The sequence below is a fragment of the Mandrillus leucophaeus genome, unplaced genomic scaffold (assembly GCF_000951045.1).
Source record: "Mandrillus leucophaeus isolate KB7577 unplaced genomic scaffold, Mleu.le_1.0 Scaffold1275, whole genome shotgun sequence".
NCBI lineage: Eukaryota > Metazoa > Chordata > Mammalia > Primates > Cercopithecidae > Mandrillus > Mandrillus leucophaeus.
The window spans coordinates 12,480-20,227 of NW_012101154.1; the positions used below are offsets into that span (position 1 = coordinate 12,480).

A 7,748-nucleotide genomic window follows, 5' to 3' on the forward strand; every position below is an offset into this window, starting at 1 on the left:
AAAAAAAAAAAAAAAAAAAAAAAACATAATTCATACAGTATTCCAAAAAACAACAGTATGCTTTGCTTTTCATTACCATGAATCTATAAGTTATTAAGCTTTCAGTACTGCAAATATTGTCACATATTAACAGTTTGACTTGAAAATATGTACAATTTCTACTAAAAATAGAAAATAAAAGCCTCGTCTTTAGAAGCTTCCAAGGACATTATAACAGAAGTTATATTTTCCACAATTTGGGTTTAATTAATCTTATATAGTGCAATTGATTTAAATAAAATTTTAATTTTTGAACACTATTGGGTTTACAGAAACATTGTAAAAATAGTATAATGTTCCTGGTAAGCACCCAAACTCTGCTTTCTCTATTACTAACATTTTATATTAGTGTGGTGCGTTCATTACAATTAAGGCATCAATATTGTTATATTATTATTATCTAAAGACCATACTTGTTCAAAATTCCTCAGTTTTTATTTAGTATCCATTTTCTGTTCTAGTATACATCCTAGAATCACATATTACATGTAGTCATTGTGAGAGAGACTCCAAGTCAGTCAGTGTTGAAACAGGGAATATTAAAAAAGAACCAACATAGATTACAAAAGGAAGACTCGAAGCTTCCAGAATGATTTTCTTTATATCTAAAATCGTTTTCTATCTTTCATCCTATCAGCACTCATAAATTACACACACTCATAACCTGCCACAAATTACTGGCAGATTGTGAAGGTGGAGCAGGCATGTCACATAGTGAAAGCAGGAACAAGTGAGTGAGAGGGGAGATACTACACATTTTTAAACAACCAGATCTTGTGAGAGCTCACCTGCTATCATGAGGAGTACCACGGAGATAGTACTAAACCATTCATGAGAAATCCACCCTCGTAATCCAGTCACCTCCCTCCAGACACCACCTGCAACACTGGGGATTACAGTTCAACATGAGATTTGGGTGGGGACACATGTCCAAAACATATCACAGGGGTTTCCCTATGTTGCTTAGGCTGGTCTCAAACTCCTGGCCTCAAGTGATCTTCCTGCCTCAGCCTTCCAAAGTGCCAGAATTACAGGCATCAGCCACCATGCCCAGCCAGAATTTTATTTCTCAAGGGGCTTTTCATCTGACTTGAAATTTTAGTTTAGGGATCTCCCAACTTACAAAGGGTTTCTGTTCCAAAATTTTGTTTCTAAGTCAGGTAGGCTCACTTTCCTAAAGAAAATGAGAAGAAGCCAGTCTCGAAGCAAGCAATAAAAGCCTGTTGCCTCACGGGTGAACTATGATGTTGCTAAATCCATCAGAAGTAATTTTACTTTTGCTCTTTGTTGAATGGGCTACTGTAGGCTTGTGGGGGCACCTAACCACCATTTATGTTATTTCTTTGAAGCAGGTCATGCTGTCATGTGTGGTCAAAAGGGAATTAGTGATGATAATGGGGCTTTCTCTGCCTCTCTCCCTTTTGACTGCCAAGGTCCAGGGAAGTTCACATCTACAGTGGTCAGGGGCTGGCCAAGTAGATCCCCACCAGTTGCTGGATAATGCCTGTGAACTACTGGCTAGCATCTGTTTTGAAAAACTAACTTCTGGTTTGCTTGTTTATTCACCAGTAGTTCACATAATTTTCTTATGACAATCTGGCACCTAATATAGATCCCAAAAGAGTTTAGGAGGATTTACCCTTTAGGCAAAAAATATTGGCAGTGTTTATAATCCCCTCAAAAAGAGAGAGGGAGAAAAAAAGAAAGAAGAAATTTTTTAAAGGCAGAGATAACATCATGTAACTAAACTAAATAACTTTCTATATCTGACTGAAAATAAATATTTGTTTTTTCTTTATTTTGGCTCATTTGGTAAGCTAACAAACTGAAAGAACTAGTTTTAACCAAACAACTCTAAAAGATTTCAGAATTTGAAAACTTAAGAATTATGAATAGATTTGATTTATTTAGCCCCAAAATTATCAAAAGAAGTATATGAAATATTAATAGTCAATTTTCCACCAAAACCATTGAGCTATAGAATTCCAGATATCAAAAATTCTAAGGAAGTGTTGTGTTTTAGAATCAATCATGTCCTAGGCTGAAATTAAACACCATTACTGAGTACTGTTATTAGGATAAACATCTTTCCATACTTTGGTGAAATTGGAAATACTCTTGCAGAAGTGTTTTCATCTCTCACCCAGAAAAAATAAATAATGACTTCTTCCTCCTTCCACTTAAGGTAAAATCCTACTTTTACATATATTGCATCATCCCTTGTTTTGTGATTATTTGCTTACAGATTTTCTCTCAGTGCTCTCTAAGCAAAGAGAACAGGGTACTGGTCAAGATTGTGGATCTAGGGGATCACTGATCTAGGTCCTATTCCAAATTTGATTCCTCACCTGCTAAGCTTGCAAGTGCAACTCATTTAAATTCTCTGAAAGTTAAATGTTTCATCTAAATAGGGATAATAATAAACACCTATATCATAGAGTTGTTTGAGATTAAATGAGATAATGCATGTAAAATTATGTGCCTGGAATACAGCAAGATGTTGATGATGATGATGATGATGATGATGATGATGATGTTTTTCTATCCCCAGTGCACAACTGCTTGAACATATTAGATAATCAATACATGTTTCTTGAACTGAGATGAATTTCCCCATGTTGTCTGCCTAGTGAAACCCTACATTTTCTTCTAGAGGAGATGACATTTGAGCAAGATCTTAAAGAAAATCGGATGCCTTCATCTGACCACTGCTTGGTGATCCCATGGCACTTTGTACATCTCTTCATTAGCTCTCATCTCACCAGCCCATAATTATTGTATGTGCTGCCTTCTGAAGCTTGCAGCTGACTACATCAGGTAGAATAAAATCATCCTTTCATAAAACAGTGACCTCCTTTTTTATTTGCATTTCCAAAGTCAAGCATATGATAGGTAGACAATGAATGCTTGCTCCTGGGCTGTGCTAAAGGTATCTATAACCACTAAGCCCAAAGAGTGTCATGTGCTTTCAAAAGGAAGGAGCCAGTGTTTATATCACTTTTTCTCAACCTTCAAGGCTCCATTCAAACCCCAGCTCCAGCATGAGGCACTATTCAGTCCAATCCACAGTCATCGTTCCCTTTCTGAGTCCTTCCAGGAAATCAGACATAGTCATTTGAGGTGTGTGTTAATGATCTTTCCTCAGAGGCCCTGTGAGCTCTTTTGCACGGTACAAAGGCATGTAATAGGCAGGAAGCTAGTATTTAATTGCTAGGCTTAGTTATAGTTTTCAGTGTGTACTTCTCCAGAATTATCCAATTAACCCTAACTTGAGAAGACAGGCAAATTGGATTTGCACACACTGGAGTCAATTCCTGATACGCCCGGGGTGTGAATGAACAGAGGTCTTCTTGCTGGCTTCTGTAACACTCTCTCTCTTTGGCCAGCACCCAATTTTTGGAACCATTATAAGCACATAAAAACCGCATTTTACACAAACCAAAAAATAGTTTCCAACCATGTTTCTGTGGCATTGTTAACAGTAAATTCTACTTTGAGTTATATTTCCGCTAATTAAATGAAATGAGAAGTGGGCTCTAGTCCCCCAGAAAGAGACTGGAGGGAACCACAATCTTTCCTGTGATTAGATACACCACTAAGGAAATCTGACCCTGGGCAACTGAAACCTGCCTCTTCTCATTAAGAAGAGCTACAGACTGACACTTTTCAAAGACTAGTAACTGGACACTTACTTCTTTCACAGATTATCTTCTTTTCCCTTTTTCATACTAGGAATTCTCAAGGATTATAATAATCATCAACATAACAAGCCTCCAAAATCACATTTTTTAACTTTTTGAAATGCCCTCCCACCTAACTACCCCACATTTGACACTTGCAGCCATCCTCTGGAGAGGTAGACAAGATCGACCGTCTCACTTTACAGAATTGCAAAGAGTAGCTGGCCTAATGCCACAGCCAATGAACAGATGAAGGAGGCCTACAACCACCCAGTCTTCCCTGCTTCTCCTCACTCCTCCCTTCTGACCCCCTTATGTCACCACTGACCAATGGATCACTGTGTGGCCGTTCAGCATCTTCCTGTGCTGTGTCAGGCAAGAGAACTTCTGGAAAGAGAACATCTCATGTTTATTAAGGAGATTGGGTGTCCTTGTAGAAAGTCCTGCCATGCACAACCCGTCTTAACCGATGTGTTTCACTATACTGAAGGCAAGTTGCATCTAGCATAGTTGAAGGGGGGCCAGTTGTGGTGATCTTTGTTCTTGCTGAAATATGGAAAGAAAACAAGGAAATGAGCTCATTTTCAAAGCAAATGAACATTATTTCATGTGAAAGAAAGATGAGTAAAGTGACAGGAAGGAAAAAAAGCTTAGGGTTGGTGTGAGATACACAGACAAGGTGTTAGCCCCGCATACAGTGCTGCTGGCCCAAGTTAACTCCTGGCTTTTCCCTATATATGTGGTGTGGAAAAGCTATTTATAAAATGCGTTTAAATATTTAGAACCGAATAAATCAACATTATTGGTAAACATTGACTCGGACCAGAACTCATTTCCTTGCCCTAGTCCAATGTGAATAACAAAATGAAGAATATCAGGATGATTCGAGACCAGGAATACTACAGATGTCTAACACTTCCATCTGGAATCCCCAAAGAGGCCTGCTTTTAGCCTCCTTACTGGTTGGTGACCTGGCATGACAGAAATGACAGAAATCTCAGAAGACTGGCCTCATGAATAATCTTTAGTATCAATCTAACAAAGCAAGCCTTCTAGAAATTACCTGACTCTGCAGTTCCCTCTGCTGCTTCAGATGAAAATGTTCAGGTCCGTCTGCCACTGTAGTGAAGGACTGCTTTGGGTAGTGTCTGTGGAGAAACTTTTTAAAGGACATAGTTAAAATATTGTGCTACAAACCAACTCTTGAACACCAATTGTTTTGTCCTTCCTCTCTGTGACAGTGAAAGAGGGCTGTGCTCTTGGCAAAGGCCACTGATTATCTGTCACTCAGTTATCCCCACTCTCTCCCACAACTTTAACTTCAGCTTCTCTGTTCTAGGAGATTCTTCTCACAGGCTCAAGGCTCTCCTACCCCGCATCATTCCTCCCTCTACCCCACACACCCAGCATGTGTCCAGCTAGTCTATCCTTCAGCCAAACTTCCTTAAAAAGAGGCCTTACCTCACTGTCCCTACCCATCTCCTCTCTGACTCACTCCTTAACTCCATGACAGGGTTCTGGTTTCTTTCCCTTGCCTGTTGTGACTTCCTGTGGACACAGTAAAAAACCATTGCATAGTCCTGTTGTATGACATCCCCTCCATCTTGAAATGTCCTCTCCCTCAGTTCCTATATGTTACCACACACGCTTGCCTTGGCTTCTCCCTCTAGTTGTTTCTTCCCTGTCTTCTGTGGGCTCCTTTTTGTCTGCTCACTTCTTCTTCAGTGTCCTCAAATGATCGGTGTCCTCAAATGGGCTTCCTTCCCTTCTCAGCTGACACCATCACCAGGGAATTACAGTTTCTCAGCAGTGTTGGGGCCTCTCTATCTCTATGCTGGTCATGCCCATGTGTGAGCTGCAGACCCAGTGGAATTTCCATTTGTGCATCCCATGCCCAGCCCACCCTCCACTAGTCTCAAATGCAGCTGTTCAGCCCTACCCCAGACCTCAGACAAGTTCCTCTCCTTGGATCCTCTTTTTCCTTCGTGAGTGCCCAGTTGCCCAAGTCAAAAACCTGGGAGTGATATAAATTCCCCACACATCCAGTCAGTCACTCATCAACTCTATTGATTACGTCTGCTAAATATATCTCAATTATATTTACTTACACATATGCATGTATCTTCATCTTCACTACATTTGTAATTGTGGGCTGCACTTGCCTTTCAGGGAACAACAACACTGGCCCCTCTTGCCCTTCTAGTCAGAAGTGCCAAAATGATGAGAGCTAGCCATGACAAACCCACAGCCAACATTACACTGAATGTGCAAAACTGGAAGGGCATCCAAATAGAGGAAGGAAGAGAGGAATAGATAGGAAATCAAACTGTCTCTGTTTACAGATGACATGATTCCATGTCCAGAAAACCCCACAGTCTTGGCCCTAAAGCTGCTTCTGCTGATAAACTGTAGCAAAATCTTAACATACAAAATCAATGTGTGAAAATTACTAGCAGTCCTATACATCAAGTCAAGAAGAGAGTCAAATGAAGAACACAATCCCATTCATAATTGCTACACACAGAAAAACTAAAATACCTAGGAATACAGCTAACCAGGGAGGTGAAAGATCTCTAGGAGATCTCTAGGAGAATTACAAAACACTGCTCAAAGAAATCAGAGAAGACATAAACAAATGGAAAAACATTTCATTCTCATGGATAGGAAGAATTAATGTCATTAAAATGGCTATACTGCCCAAAGTAATTTACAGATGCAAGCTATCCTTATTAAACTACCAATCGCATTCCTCACAGAACTAGAGCAAACTATTTCAAAATTCATGCGGAAACAAAAAAAAGAGCTCTAATAGCCAAGCAATCCTCAGCAAAAAGAATGAAGCTGGAGGCATCACGTTACCCAACTTCAAACTACACTACAGGGCAACAGTAACCAAAACAGCATGATACTGGTACAAAAACAGCTCATCATTTTGAGTTATGTTTCTTCAATACCCAGATTTTTTGAAGTTTTTAATATGGAGAGGCATTGAATTTTATTGAAAGCCTTTTCTAGATTACCAAGCAAATGGAAAACAAAAAAAGGCATGGGTTGCAATCCTAGTCTCTGATAAAACAGACTTTAAACCATCAAAGATCAAAAGAGACAAAGAAGGCCATTACATAATGATAAAGGGATCAATTCAACAAGAAGAGCTAACTATCCTAAATATATATGCAACCAATACAGGAGCACCCAGATTCATAAAGCAAGTCTTTAGAGACTTACAAAGAGATTTAGACTCCCATACAATAATAATGGGAGACTTTAACATCCCACTGTCAACATTAGACAGATCAATGAGACAGAAAGTTAACAAGGATATCCAGGAATTGAACTCAACTCTGCACCAAGCGGACCTAATAGACATCTACAGAACTCTTCACTCCAAATCAACACAATATACATTCTACTCAGCACCACACTGCACTTATTCCAAAATTGACCACATAGTAGGAAGTAAACCACTCCTCAGCAAATGTAAAAGAACAGAACATCAATGCAAAAATCCTCAATAAAATACTGGCAAACCGAATCCAGCAGCACATCAAAAAGCGTAACCACCATGATCAAGTGGGCTTCATCCCTGGGCTGCAAGGCTGGTTCAACATACACAAATCAATAAACGTAATCCAGCATATAAACAGAACCAAAGACAAAAAACCCACATGATTATCTCAATAGAGGCAGAAAAGGCCTTTGACAAAATTCAACAGCCCTTCATGCTAAAAACTCTCAATAAATTAGGTATTGATGGAACGTATCTCAAAATCATAAGAGCTATTTATGACAAACCCACAGCCAATATCATACTGAATGGGCAAAAACAGGAAGCATTTCCTTTGAAAACTGGCATAAGATAGGGATGCCCTCCCTCACCACTCCTATTCAACATAGTGTTGGAAGTTCTGGCTACGGCAATCAGGCAAGAGAAAGAAATCAAGGGTATTCGGTTAGGAAAAGAAGAAGTCAAATTGTCCCTGTTTGCAGATGACATGATTGTATATTTAGAAAACCCCATTGTCTCAG

The 7,748-nt window shown here is 39.3% G+C and overlaps 1 long non-coding RNA gene across 1 annotated transcript in view; it reads right to left on the reverse strand.

Moving 5' to 3' along the window:
• Positions 1 to 7,748, reverse strand: part of LOC105533659 — a 13,856-nt gene that overhangs the window by 3,601 nt on the left and 2,507 nt on the right. The window contains exons 2-3 of the long non-coding RNA XR_001005148.1: positions 5,046 to 6,725; positions 4,783 to 4,991 (exon numbers count right to left, since the gene is read on the reverse strand). This is a non-coding gene — a long non-coding RNA (uncharacterized LOC105533659). The remainder of the gene's footprint in view (positions 1 to 4,782; positions 4,992 to 5,045; positions 6,726 to 7,748) is intronic.